The sequence below is a fragment of the Trichechus manatus genome, unplaced genomic scaffold (genome assembly GCF_000243295.1).
Source record: "Trichechus manatus latirostris isolate Lorelei unplaced genomic scaffold, TriManLat1.0 scaffold00069, whole genome shotgun sequence".
Lineage (NCBI taxonomy): Eukaryota > Metazoa > Chordata > Mammalia > Sirenia > Trichechidae > Trichechus > Trichechus manatus.
The window spans coordinates 2,177,046-2,191,427 of NW_004444005.1; the positions used below are offsets into that span (position 1 = coordinate 2,177,046).

At 44.3% G+C, this 14,382-nt stretch overlaps 1 pseudogene; it reads left to right on the forward strand.

Moving 5' to 3' along the window:
* Window positions 1-3,139: 3,139 nt before the first annotated feature.
* On the forward strand, window positions 3,140-8,150 carry LOC101356642 (retinol dehydrogenase 16-like; annotated as a pseudogene).
* The last annotated feature ends 6,232 nt before the right edge of the window (window positions 8,151-14,382 follow it).

Sequence of the window (14,382 nt, forward strand, 5' to 3'; positions counted from 1 at the left end):
GCTGGAGGCTTCTCCTGACTCATGTAGCTGCAGGGGCTGATGAACCCAAGATAAGCAGGTCACACAGCAGGCTGCTGGCTCACAGGCTGCAGAGGCTGACAAATCCAAGATTGGTAAGTAAGATGGCAGGTTGCTGCCTCACAGGCTGCAGAGACCGATGAATCCCAAGATCAGCAGGCAATATGGTAAGACTCTGGCTTAAGTCCCAAGAACCAGAGGTCAGATGATGACAAACTGGATGCAGGATCCAGAGCAAGCAAAAGCCTGTGACTTTGCTAGAATGTCCATATATATTGGATGCAGGCCACATTCCTGAGGAAACTCCACTTATAACTGATTGGCTGATCACACCAGATCACATCATGGAGGTGATTACATTATATCACAAAATAGAGGCTAACTATATCATTACATAATTGCCAAACTACATCATTACATAAATGCCAAACCACAGAGAATCATGTCCTAGCCAAGTTGACACATAGTCCTAACCATTGCAATGCTGGACAGGAATTCCCTTGAATTACCCAGTACTTCCCAAGACTGTGGTTCTCTATGTCCTCACTATTTTATCCCAGTATTGTGTGACTGTCCACCATTTTGTCATCTGACATGATTTTCCTATGTGTTGTAAATCCTATCTCTATGATGTTGATGAGGTGGGATTAGCAGCAGTTATCTTAATGAGGCAGGACTCAATCTACAAGATTAGGTTGTGTTTTAAGTCAGTCTGTTTTGAGATATAAAAGAGAGAAGTGAGCAGAGAGACGGGGGACCTCATACCACCAAGAAAGTAGTGCCAGGAGAAGAGCACATCCTTTGGGCCTGGGGTCCCTGTGCTTAGAAGCTCCTTGACCAGGTGAAGATTGATCACAAAGACCTTCCCCCAGAGCTGACAGAGAGAGAAAGTCTTCCCCTGGATCTGGCACCCTGAATTCAGACTTCTAGTCTCCTAGACTGTGAGAGAATAAATACTTGTGGTATTTCTGTTATAGCAGCACTAGATGACTAAGACATGGCCTCAACAAAGAATGCAGATAGAAAGTCATGTAGATTCCTGGGTGTGAGATTGTGTGTCAACTTGGCTGGGCCATGAGTCTCAGTGTTTTGGCAGTTATATAACGTTGTGATCACTTCCCTGTTGAGATATGATATGTGATCACCCCCATGATGGTATCTGCTGTGAGTAGCTGATCAGTTGAAAGGGAGTTTCCTTGGGTGTGTGGCCTGCATCTGAATATAAATGGACATTCTAGCAAGGCTTGAGGATTTTGCTAGCTCTGGCTCCTGCAGCTGACTCCTGTTCATCTGACCTCCAGTTCTTGGAACCTGAGCTAGCAGCTTACCAGCTGTCTTACCTGCCAATCTTGGGATTGGTTGATCTTCACAGCCTGTGAGCAAGAGCCCTGCTCTCCAACCTACCAACCTTGGGTTTGCCAGCCCCTGCAGCTACGTGAATCAGGAGAAGCCTCTATCCTGATCCATGGACTTGGGATATTCCAGCCTCTACAACCACGTGAGCCATTTCCTTGATATAAATCTCTCTCTCTCTCTCTATATATATATATATATATATTTATATGCTTTTTACTGGTTTTGCTTCTGTAGAGAACCCAGCCTAAGACACTGGGCTATGTGCCAGTTGGAGGTGGGAAGTGCTTCACAGTCATATAAGTTCAATTTCAGCCTTATAAAAAAGAGGATATGAGTCTCCAGGGCATTTTACCTTTTGACCAATATACTGCAATATCATGTTGTTGTTGCATTAGGTGCCGTCGAGTCAGTTCCAAATCATAGTGACCCTGTGTACAACAGAACGAAACACTGCCTAGTCCTGCACCATCCTCACAATCATTATGCTTGAGCCTATTGTTGCAGCTACTGTGTCAATTCATCTCTTTGAAGGTCTTCCTCTTTTTTGATAACCCTCTACTTTACCAAGCATGATGTCTTCCAGACACTGGTCCCTCCTGACAACATGTCCAAGGTATGTGAGATGAAGTCTTGCCATCTTTGCTTCTAATGAGCATTCTGACTGTACTTCTTCCAACACAGATTTTTTACATTCTTCTGGCAATCCATGGTATGGTATATTCAATATTCTTCACCAACACCATGATTCAAAGGTATCAGTTCTTCTTTGGTCTTCCTTATTCATTGTCCAACTTTGACATGCATATGAGGCGATTGTAAACACCATGGCTTGGGTCAGGCTCACCTTAGTTCTTAAAGTGACGTCTTTGCTTTTTAAGACTTTAAAGAGGTCTTTTGCAGCAAATTTGCCCAATATGCCATGCGTCTTTTGATTTCTTGACTGCTGCTTCCATGGGCATTGGTTTTGGACCCAAGTAAAATAAAATCCTTGATAACTTCAACATTTTCTCCATTTATCATGCTGTTGCTTATTGGTCCAGTTGTGAGGATTTTTGTTTTCTTTATGTTGAGTCGTAATCCATACTGAAGGCTGTGGTCTTTGATCTTCATCGGTAAGTGCTTCAAGTCCTCTTCACTTTCAGCAAGCAAGGTTGTTGTGTCATCTGCATAACACAGACTGTTAATGAGTCTTTCTCCAATCCTGATGCAACGTTCTTCTTCATATAGTCCAGATTCTCAGGTTATTTGCTCAATTTACAGATTGAATAAGTATGGTGAAAGGATCCAGCTCTGACACACACCTTTCTTGACTTAATTTTCCTAGATTCATACTTCATACATTCCATGTTCTGATCATTAATGAATGTCATGCTATATTATATACCTTATAAATCGTTGATTTACTCAATCATCCTGTAAGCATTTACTGACGGAAGGACTAGGTGAGTTTTAACTATAACATCCAGATTACAGGGGATTCCAGTGTGGACAGGACTGGGCATAGGGGAAAGGGAGGAGGACACGGGAGGTGGCTTGGAAACTGGTACTTGGGAAAGTCAATGGCATCTATCAGAGTAATCACAAACATGCCAAAGAGCAAGGTCATTGGACTGAAGTGAAAAATATTCAAGAACAGACATAAACTGGAAAAGTACTTAGACTCTACAACAGAGAATCTGGAGGGCAGCACACAGTGCTGCAGAGGAAGGAGCAGCTAGAATTTCAGCCCAACTGAAGCCTTGTCTGTCCTTTCTCTGGGAAAGCCATGTGGCTCTACCTGGTGGGTCTCCTGCTCCTGTACTACTTTCTGTGCTGGTACTGGGAGAGGCAGGTGGTGAGCCACCTCCAAGACAAGTATGTCTTCATCACGGGCTGTGGCTCAGGCTTCGGGAAACTGCGGCCAGGCAGCTGGACCTGCGAGGCTTGAGGGTGCTGGCTTCATGTTGGTCAGAGCAGGATGCCGAGCAACTGAGGGGCCAAATGTCAGACAGGCTGGAGATGGTGATCCTGGACGTCACCCTGACAGACAGCATCGCTGCAGCCACCCAGTGGGTGAAGGAGAGTGTGGGGGAGAGAAGTACCACTCACATTCCTGTTTGTGTCTCTTCTCTTTGTGTGTGTGTGTGTGTGGAGTGGTGGGGGGGAGGGCTTTCTTCTGCGACCTGAAGAGATTCCCAAGATGTTTTGAATTTCATGGGCTTGAGCTTTGGAGTTTCCAGAAATGAAGCTCTGGAGTTTCCAGACAGAACTTGTGAAAAGATTGATGCTGACACCAGGGTTAAATGAGCCCAGCCTTTGTTCAGGGTAGACTCTCAGCAGGAGGGGTGAGGCCTGGAACTCCACCTGGAGTGTTGGCCCGAGGCAGTGGGAACCAGGGACAGGCTGGATCCCGCTCTCGTCACACCAGGTGCATATTTTCTTATTTGTGCTTCATGCTCCTTTCTCTTGAGAACATTAAGATCAACCCACTTGACTTAAGGTAACTATGAGGTACAGAGAGCTAAAGAAACTTTGGGTGAAATAACAAGTAGATCATTGGTTTCTTTTTTTCTGGTTATAAATGTAAAACTTACACCTTATAGAAAGAAAGCAAATGATGAGGAGAAAATAGCATTCACTCTACTCCACTATCCGAGTTAATTATTCTTTATATTTTTATTTGAGCTCAGCATTTTCATCATGAAATCCATTCCTAAACACGGTATTCAATGTCTTATATGTGCCAGCATGTTGATGCATGATAATTTACTTCAGCAATCCTACATTGTTGCATGCTGAAAGCATTTCCCAGCTTTACTACTATAAATAACATCTCAGTGAATAATTCTGTGAATATTGGTTTGTTCATATTCTCAGTGAATTATTTAAGTAAAGTAATAGAGTTGCATTAAGGACTATGCATTTCTTTTAACAGAAGTTTTTGTGCAGGGGAAAGACTAGTCTTACAGAAGGCCTTAGTCTCTTCTCAGTAGTTTCAAGTGAAAAATCTCTCCCTCAGCAACTCCTCCCAATCGGAATTCACCTGAAATCCTGCCTCTCCTGCCGTGAGCTCTGTGGGCTTATAACTATTTCAAATCATGGATGTTGTGTCCTTTTGCCCTGTATCTTGCAGAAAGCTTAACGAAATCTGGATGAGTTGGATACCAGGGGGCATGAGAAGAGCATATGAGGGGAGGCTGACTTTTCAGAGCAAATGCTGGAGTCTGCCCACTGTCGGGGGATGTAGGGCAGCCTCACCTCCTCCCCCAATCCTGCTGTGGGCATCCGACCCCTGGGTGACGGTTGGAATTCTCCAGGTCAGAGGGTGAACTTTGCGCCTGAGCAGATGCAGGGGTTTTTCAGGCCTGTCCCTGATGTCAAATGCAGGCCCGTTCTCTAAGTTCCCCAAGTATGTCTTCAATAATCAGTGTGTGGAATGTACTATTTTTACCTTTTCTCATTTCTCTTCTTTTTTCTCCTTTTTTTCTCTTTTCTCTCATCTTCTTTTCCTTTCCTTTCCATCTCCCGACTCAGCCCTCTTTTCCTGTCTCTGTCTCTCTCTCTTCCCCCAAGAGATATTTGTTGAACACTCGTATTTTCTCAAACACTGACGGTGCATTTAGCAAAGCCATGTTAACGGCTGGTGGGTGCCAAACACTGGGAGTAGAAAGATGAGGAAGGACCATCCCCGCCCTTCAACAGCTCTAGGTATATGCAAGCTCTGACAGCCTGCAGCCACCAGGTCCTTATTTCAACTCCATCCCTTTACCTTATAGCACATGGTTGTTGACTAGGTCAATACACTCAATTTAAATGTGAATACGGATCATAACTGTGTCTAACCTGAAACCTGTCTCAGGATCTCTTTCTAATTTCTCACTGTTCCCAGGTCTCTGGGGCTTGGTGAATAACGCTGGCATCTCCACGCCCTCGGCACCCAATGCATGGCTGACCAAACAGGACTTTGTAAAAATACTGGATGTGAACCTTCTGGGGGTGAATTGAGGTGACACTGAGCCTGCTGCCCCTAGTGAGGAAGGCGAGGGGCCGTGTGGTCAACCTCTCCAGTTTTGGTGGCCAAGTCTCCCTATGTGGTGGTGGCTACTGCATCTCCAAGTATGGCATAGGGGCCTTCTAGGACTCCCTCAGGTATTGGACTGGAACTGAGGTCCCTCCCCAGTTTCCCTACTTCTGTTCCTCTTCAGAACCTCTTCTTGAGGGTTCATTTAATCAAAGCTTTAGAGTGCCTTCAAGATCCTTCTACACTGCATTGTTGTCTTCTCTTCCTGAATTTAGATGACCAATCTCTGAGAACCAATTTTCAATGTTCTGAGTGGAAGAAGGGGCCCTGGATAATTTGGCTCCTGAGCTCATGTGCATATCCACTGTGAAATTCACCCTCAGGAAACAATTGATGTGGGGGTAGACACTTGAATCCATTTAGCAAATATTTACTGGACATTTCTGTGAGTGAACAGTGTGTCCTAGGACAACAAGATTTGGAGTATGACCTAAAAGCTTTCACAGCTGAGATAAGGCCAAGAGATTCCAAAACATTGTTGTCTTCTCTTTAATGCTTGGGACCAAATTAGCACTGGAAGGCCCTGGATTGATGGGAGGGTCCTGAGCTGTGGTCTGAGTTGAGGATTGAAGGAGGAGTTAGCCTAGCAACTGGAAAAAGAAGGGCTTCTGGGAAGGGCTTCCTGGCTGATGACCTCACATCAGCAGAGGCCCAGACTGTGAGTGAGTATGCCGCCTGTGCTGCGGAGACTCCATGGAGAAATGACAAGGCCAGGTCTAGCAGAGTGTCTTAGTTATCTTGTGCTAAGATAACAAATACCACAAAAGGGTGGCTTTAACAAACAGAAAGGTATTTTCTCACAGTTTAGGAGGCTAGAAGTACGAATTCAGGGTGCCAGCTTTAGGGGAGAGCTTTCTCTCTCTGCTAGCTCTGGAGAAGGTCCTTATCTCTTCTGAACTTCTGCTCCTGGGCAATCTTTATGTGCTTGGCATCTCTCTTCCCCCTCTCTCTTTGCTAGCTTGTGTTTAATCTTTTTTATATCTAAAAGAGATTGACTCCAGACACACCCTACACTAATCCTGCCTCGTTAACATAACAAAGACTACCGACTCCCAAATGGGATAATAACCACAAGCATAGAGTTTAGGATTTACAACACATATTTTGTGGGGGGGGGGAGGGGGGACACAATTTAATCCATAACACCGAGAGAGGTGGGGAAGTGGGCACAGGAGAACTTTCAGAGGGCTTTTGGTCCTGGAGAGCCCCAGGAACTTTGTGCTGTTGGCAGTGGAAGCCCGTGGATAGGAGCCACTTGGTCAATTCAGCCTCAGGAGACCCCTCTGGCTGCTGTGGTGAGGATGGCTCTGAGTGTGGGGACCTAAGTCTGAAGGAAGAGAGATACTCCCTTAGAAGACACTTCTTAGAAGAAGAGAGAAACCCCTGAGAGATGACCAGGGGTTTATTAGGGCAAGAGAAGGCAGGAAAGGGACAGAGGAGTATGCAGGACATAAAATCAGCAAGGCTTAGTGATGATTGGATGCAGAGAAAATAGGAGGAGATAGCATGTCAATGGTGCCTTGTTCCAGATTAGGTAGGATTTAGATCTAATGAGCTTATTATGTAAAATTATTTGAAAAATAATTCAAGCCCTATACAAGGCAATGCCATGGTCATTATTATCCTGCCACTGGCTGCTGCACTTCCTAACTTGCCAAGCTTTATAGCCTGTCTCACCTCAGTCCTGTGTTGTAGTTTTGTTTTGTTTTTACCTCTCAAGGACTCTGAAGTCCTTTCCCCTGTGTCTGTCTGCCTTGCAGGAGAGAGCTCTCCTCCTTTGGGGTGAAGGTGACTGTGATAGAGCTTGGTTTATTCAAGAACCACCTCACCTGCAAAGATAGGCTTTCACAAAGCATCCTGGAGGCATGGGACCGGGCCAGCCGGGAGGTCAAGGAGGCCTATGGCGAGAAGTTCCTGGCTTCCTGTTAGTGGGCTCTAGACAGAGTGGAGAGAAGCAAACTTTTGTCTGGAAAGCCTGGTTCTATCACTTGCTGCTTCATCCGTGTCTGGGTCTGTCCTACAGGCTCTGCCTCCCCCACAGAGTGGGGATGTTCAGCTTCATTCCCATGGTCCTGTATCGTCAACTGGTAACCCCAAGAAAGGGCCTAACCTTATTAAACCTGGGACCACTCATCTGAACCCCATAATTATTTTGAGGAGGAAACTGAAGCCAGAGAGGGAAGACACCTGTGGACTCCTAACAAGCTAGTGTTGAGATGGCTGGTTTTTACATACTTAGATTCCTAGTGTTAGCAGAGACCTTCATTCATGCCTTCCAGGTATTCTCAGGATGAGACCCAGAGTTGATTTTATGTCGAACAACTGCTCCTGGTAAGGGTTGGGACACTGCCAGGGAGATGGAGTAGATTTGGGACATGGCTTGGGGGCTCCACATATTCTTAGAAAATTTTCCTCTCTAATTAGAGCCTTGAGTGGGAGGGGTGGGGATGTGCAAGTTCATCTAGGTCCTTTCCCATCCTGAACAGATCTCAGAAGAATTGAAGTCATTTCCAAAAAGTGCTCTCCTAATCTGTCCTTAGTGACAGACTGCATAGAGCTCTCACTGATAGCCTGCCACCCCTGAACTCGGTACTTGGCTGGCTGGGACGCCAAGTTCCTCTACTTCCCCATGAGCTACATGCCCACCGCGCTGATAGATGCCATCTTTCATTTAAACTTCCCAAAGCCCACCAAGGCCCTGCGAAAGAAGGACTGAGGTACATACTGGGGTGGATTGTGGTGCTGTGTGAGAGAAAAGGGTTGGGGGAGGGAAATAGGGTGGAGGGAGAGAGCTCTCAGGTCAGCTGGACACCACTTACTACCCCCTCCACTCATGCCCTGGGCTTCTTTTGGGACATTAATCAAGACTTACTGTATTATGAGGTAAAACAACAACAACAATGGTTTTTGCAGCTTAGAAACAGAGACCCAATGGAACTATTGGTGCCCTGTTGCCTTGGGCAGCAACTCATGGGCCCTCCTGCCAACCTGAGGAATCCACACTTTTGGGGAAGGTGTGAACAGAGGGAAGGAGGCACGGCCCCCATCTGACTTACCACCTGTCCATCTCCTCAAGCCGGTTCCACAGGTTTCACAGAGTGGAAATGGCCTAAAGGAGGTGAAGGCACAAAGCTCAGCATATAACCTCCATAAGGTATCTATTTCTACCACAGATTTGAAGGTGCTCTCACCATTAATTATTAACAATAACCACACCTATGACTGGAACCAATTATTCCTTTTTTCTCTCATCGGGACAAGTCAATATGTAGGCAGTTGTCTTTGTTCAGACCTGGAAGCAGTTTCAGCACCAGCCCCTGTGAAGCCACATGTATGAAAAATACTGTGCCAAAGAATTATAACTTGTAGAAAGTTTACTTACCCCCCTATTGATCATGTCAGGATAAAAATACAGAACTCCTCAAAGGTTAACAGTCTCTACCCTCCTAATTTTAATGATAAAAACCAAATAGGAAATATAGAAATTCAAATAGAAGTAATGTGAATTCATCACAAATTATAAACAAAACCATATTCATGAGACAGCATGGATGACAAATTTTCTCCTATGTAAAATTTGGAATGTGGCAGTGTGTAGAGCAGAATTAATGCTACCCAGAGAGAGATCTGGCATTTGCACTTGGCCTTTGGAATGTCCTGCCTGATAGGAGTGTCTTTGTATGTGTGGGGCTTTGGCCACCTGAAAATCTAACAATGTGATTTATGATGGTGCTTTGGGTCACATGGTATCAGCTCTGCTTCCAGAAGGAACTGGAAACTAAAGATATTAGCCCAACCTCCAGGAGGAACTGGAAGCTAAAGGTCAACCACACAGACTGTATGTGATTGAGCCCCAATAAAAACTCTGGACACCAAAGGCTTGGGTGAGCTTCCCTAGTTGGTAACACTCCCTGTATATTGTCACATATCCATACCAGGAGATTAAGTAATGCGTCCTGACTCCACGGGGAAAGGACAATGGGAAGTACAAGTCTGGTGTTTTTCTTGGACTCTGCCCTATGTCCTTCTTCTCTTGACTGATTTTAATCTATATTGTTTTCTTGTAATGAACCATAACCATGAATGTAACAGCTTTCAGTGAGTTTTGTGAGTCCTTCTCGTGAATTATTGAACTTAAGTTTCCTGTTGGGAAACCCAAGAACTTGCAATAGATGTTAAGAATGAGGGTGATCTTGGTGGGAACGGTTTCCTCTAAGTTCACAGTTGTTCTTCAACTATATGCAGGCTGCCAATAGTTTTTAGTTTTAATGAAGTCCTATTTATTTATTTTTCTTTTCTTGCCTGTGCTTTTTGTTTCATATCTAAGAAACCACTGCCAAATTCAAGGTTATGCAGAAGCCCCTATGTTTCATTCCATAAGTTCTATAGCTCTTAAATTTAAATCTTTTATCCATTTTGAGTTAATTTCTATATATGGTGTAAGTAAGAGTTCAACTTAATTCTTTAGCATGTGAATATCTGGTTTTTCCAGGGCCATTCTTTGAAGAGACTGTTCTTATCCCATTGGTCTTGGTACTCTTGTTGAAAATCAACTGACCATCTATGTGAGGATTTATTTCTGGGCTTTCTATTCTATTCTACTCACAATCCTATTTTTGAGGACAACTTTTGACCCACCCTGGCACTAGCAAGCCACACCACAAATGTGGATATCTGTCTCCATGGCTGCCTTCCATGGAGCTGGGGTGTGAAGAATGGTAGCTTCTAAGACAGAAAAACCGAAAACCACTGAAATTTAACAACACCTTCATCAAGCTCTCTCTTGGATGCTGCTTGTGTTCGAGACTCCAGAGTTCAAAAATAGCTGATTCAGACAGTTCCTGCCAGTTCTATAGTTGTTATGGTGGGAAACTCATCCCTGGAGCCTTCTACTGTGCTATCTTCCCACAATCCTCTTCTTTCCTACCATTTTTAAGTTGTCTTCTTTGAGACTCAGCATTATCTTGGTTGCTGTAAACATCTGACTGTTTTGCAGAGTTCTGACAAAGTTGGTTCTCTCAGTTTCTGATTGTTCTTTTCAATGTTTCTGTGGAGGGATGTAAGTTTGGAGCTTCTTACACCACCATCTTGCTGACCTCACTCTACATCGATTATTTTTGTCTTAGAAAATAAAAATGAAACGTGAAAGGACAACCCACAGAATGGGAGAAAATATTTGTAAACCACATATCTGATAAGAGTCTAACATAAGAAGTATATAAAGAACTTTTTCAACTCAAGAACAAAAAGATAAACACCTCGATTTTAAAATGGGCAAAGAAATTGAATCGTTTCTCCAAAGAAAATTAACAAATGTCCAGTGAGCACACGAAAAGATGCTCATTATTAGTCATCAGGAAAATACAAATCAAAACCACAATGAGATGCCAGTTCACACCAACTAGGATGGCTATTATGAGAAAAACGAGAAAGAAATAACTTGTGTTGTGGAGGATGTGGAGAACTAGGAACCCTCATGCATTACTGGTGGGATTGTAAAATGGTGAGGCTTTTATGAGAACGGTTTGGCTGTTTCTCAAAAAGTTAAACTTTGAATTATCATATGAGTCATAAATTCTACCCCTACACATAAACTCAAAAGACTTGAAAACAGGGACTCCAACAGATACCTGTCTTAGTTATCTAGTGCTGCTGTAACAGAAATACCACAAGTGGATGGTAGCTTTGGTAGAAGCATAGCGTGCAGGGAAGGCAAATCCATATCCAGAGTAAGTGTCTATTCCAGAAAGAACAAAGTGCTTCCCTTTCCATGATGGAGTGGTCCAATGTAATCAACTTGCCACCAGGCTGCTAGCTGATCACCTCAAACAATGGTGTCATATCGGGGACTCAGTGTTGGTCTCTGCTACTGGCAGATTGGACACTCAGCAGTGGCTTTAGCCAACTGGGCCTTGGTGAGTGGAAGTCCATGTTGCTGAGCCCATGCATAACCTCCATTCCTGCACCAATGCCACTTTGTTCATGAGCCCATTGAGCAATGACGGGAGTGGCTGGGGAAAGAGGATTCCTGGTTTCTACAGAAAACGTCGTCATATCTACTTAATTGTTAAAATCCTCCTCTGCCAAGGTCACCCTTTGGTAAGCATTCACATGAGACACAAATATATTCACTCCTTTGGCCCATTCAGAGATGTCTATCCACATATCTCTTCCCCATACCTCCTTGTCTCCAATTTTCTCATCATGCTCCTTCCAAGTCCCTGACCATCCTGCCAAACCATAGGCCACAGCCCATGAATTGGTATATAATCACACATCTGGTCATTTCTCCTTCCAAGGAAGGTGAACAACCAAGTGCACTACTCGAAGTTCTGCCCATTCGGAAGATTTTCCTTCACCACTCTCCTTCAGGGAGGTCCCAGAAAGGGGCCACTTTCAAGTGGTGCCTGCATATTGTGCGGAATCATCTGTAAACCAGGCACTAGTTTTCTCTTCCTCAGTCAACTGATCATAAGGAACTCCACATGAGGCCATAGGTTCATACTGGCAGATGGAAAGTAATGTGACAGGAGTGGAGATGATGGGCATTTGGGCCACTTGCTCATACACCTTACTTGTGTCTTCAGGTCCTGCTTGGGCCTGATCTCATCTATACCACTTCCATTTAATGTTGGAGTGCTGCTTTGCAGGTCCAACTTTATGACTCTGTGGGTCAGACAACACTCAGTTCATGCTAGGCAGCTCAGGCCTCATAGTGACTTGGTGGCTCATGGTTAAGCATTCAGTCTCTACTAAGGCCCAGTAGCAAGCCAAAAACTGTTTCTCAAAAGGAGAGTAGTTATCTGCAGAGGATGGCAGGGCTTTGCTCCAAAATCCTAAGGATCTGCACTGTGATTCACCAATAGGGGCCAGCTAAAAACTCCAAACAGCATCTCTATCTGTGACTGACACTTCAAGCACCATTGGATCAGCCAGATCACATGGCTCAAGGGGCAGAGCGGCTTGTATGGCAGCCTGAACTTGTTGCTGAGCCTTTTCTTCTTCTGGGCCCCACTCAAAACTAGCAGATTTTTGAGTCAGTTGATAAATATGCCAGAGTAGCACACCCAAACGAGGAATATGTTGCCTCCAAAATCCAAAGAGATCCACTGAGTGTTGTGCCTCCTTTTTAGTTGTAGGAGGGGCCAGGTGCAATAAGTTATGCTCACTTTAAAAGGAATATCTCAACATACCCAACACCGCTGAATCCCTAGAAATTTCACTGAAGTGGAAGGCACCTGAATCTTTGTTGGGTTAATTTCCCACCCTCTAGCACACAAAAATTTTACCAATAAGTCCAGAGCCATTGACACTTCTTCCCTACCAGGTCCAATAAGCATAATGTCATCAATGTAATGGACCAGTGTGACAGCTAGTGGAAGGGAAAGGCAATCAAGGACCCTGTGGACTAAATTATGTGATAGGGCTGGAGAGTTGATGTAGCTCTGAGGTAGGCAACTGAAGGTGTACTGCTGGCCTTGCCTGCTGAAGCAAACTGCTTCTGGTGGTCCTTTGAAACAGGTATGAAGAAAAAGGCATTAGCCAGATCAGTATCTGCATACCAGGTACCAGGAGATGTATTAATTTGTTCAAGCAATGAAACTACATCTGGAACAGCAGCTGCAATTGGAGTCACCACCTGGTTAAATTTGTGATAATCCACCATCGTTCTCCAAGATCCATCTGTTTTTTGCACAGGCCAAATAGGCGAGATGAACGGGGATGTGGTGGGAATCACCACCCCTGCATCCTTCGAGGCCTGATGGTGGCAGTGATTTTGCAATCCCTCCAGGAATGCAGTATTGCTTTTGGTTTACTATTTTCCTAGGTAGGGCAGTTCTAACGGCTTCCACTTGGCTTTTCCTACCACAATAACCCTTACTCCATTTGTCAGGGATCCAGTGTGGGGGTTCTGCCAGTTTCTGAGTATATCTATTCCAATTATGCATTCTGGAACTGGGGAAATCACTACAGGATGGTTTTGGGGACCCACTGGACCTACCGTGAGATGGACATGAGCTAAGACTCCATTAATCACCTGACCTCCATATGCCCACACTCTGACTGGTGGCGCACAGTGATGTTTTGGGTCTCCTGGAATTAGTGTCAGTTCAGAGCCAGTATCCAGTAATCCCTGAAAAGTCTGATTATTTTTCCCCCCAATGAACAGTCACTCTCGTAAAAGGCCATAGATCCCTTTGCGGAAGGCTGGGAGAAAGTTTAAAAGTTAAATTTTTGGCAGTGTATTGGATTCCTTCCTCAAGAGGACCTGCCATCCCCATCATTCAAGGGGTTGTGGGTCTTTAAACTCACTCAAGTCTGGGAATTGATTGAGGGGCCATGACTCTGTATTCTGGCAATTCAAGTTAGACTGCTGTTCACTTGACCTAGAATTCATCTACTTGTACAGATCAAGTAAATATTTAGTAGATTTCCTATCTATTTCACTCCTAGGGACACCACAACTAAGCAGCCAACGCCATAAGTCCATACAAGTCAGACTATTCTGATTACTGGATACTGGCTCTGAACTGACACCAATGTTCACTGTAGTATTATGCAACACAGCCAAAAGGTGGAAATTCAAATGTCCCTCAAAAGGTGAATGGATAAACAAAAGGTGTTATATCCATACAATGGAACACTATTCAACCTTAAAATAGAATGAAGTTCTGATACATGCTACAACAGGGATGAATCTTGGAAACATCATGCTGAGTGAAGTAAGTCAGATGCAAAGGACAAATATTGGATGACTCCAGTTATATGAAATATTTAGAATAGGCAAATGCATGGCAACCAAAGTTTATTAATGGTTACAAGTGGCTGGGGGGAGGGAGGAATGCAAATTATAACTGACTGGGTACAGGGTTTCTGTTTGGGGTGATAAAATATATTTAGAAATGTATAGTGGTGATGGTAGTACAACATGCTGATTGTAATTAGTG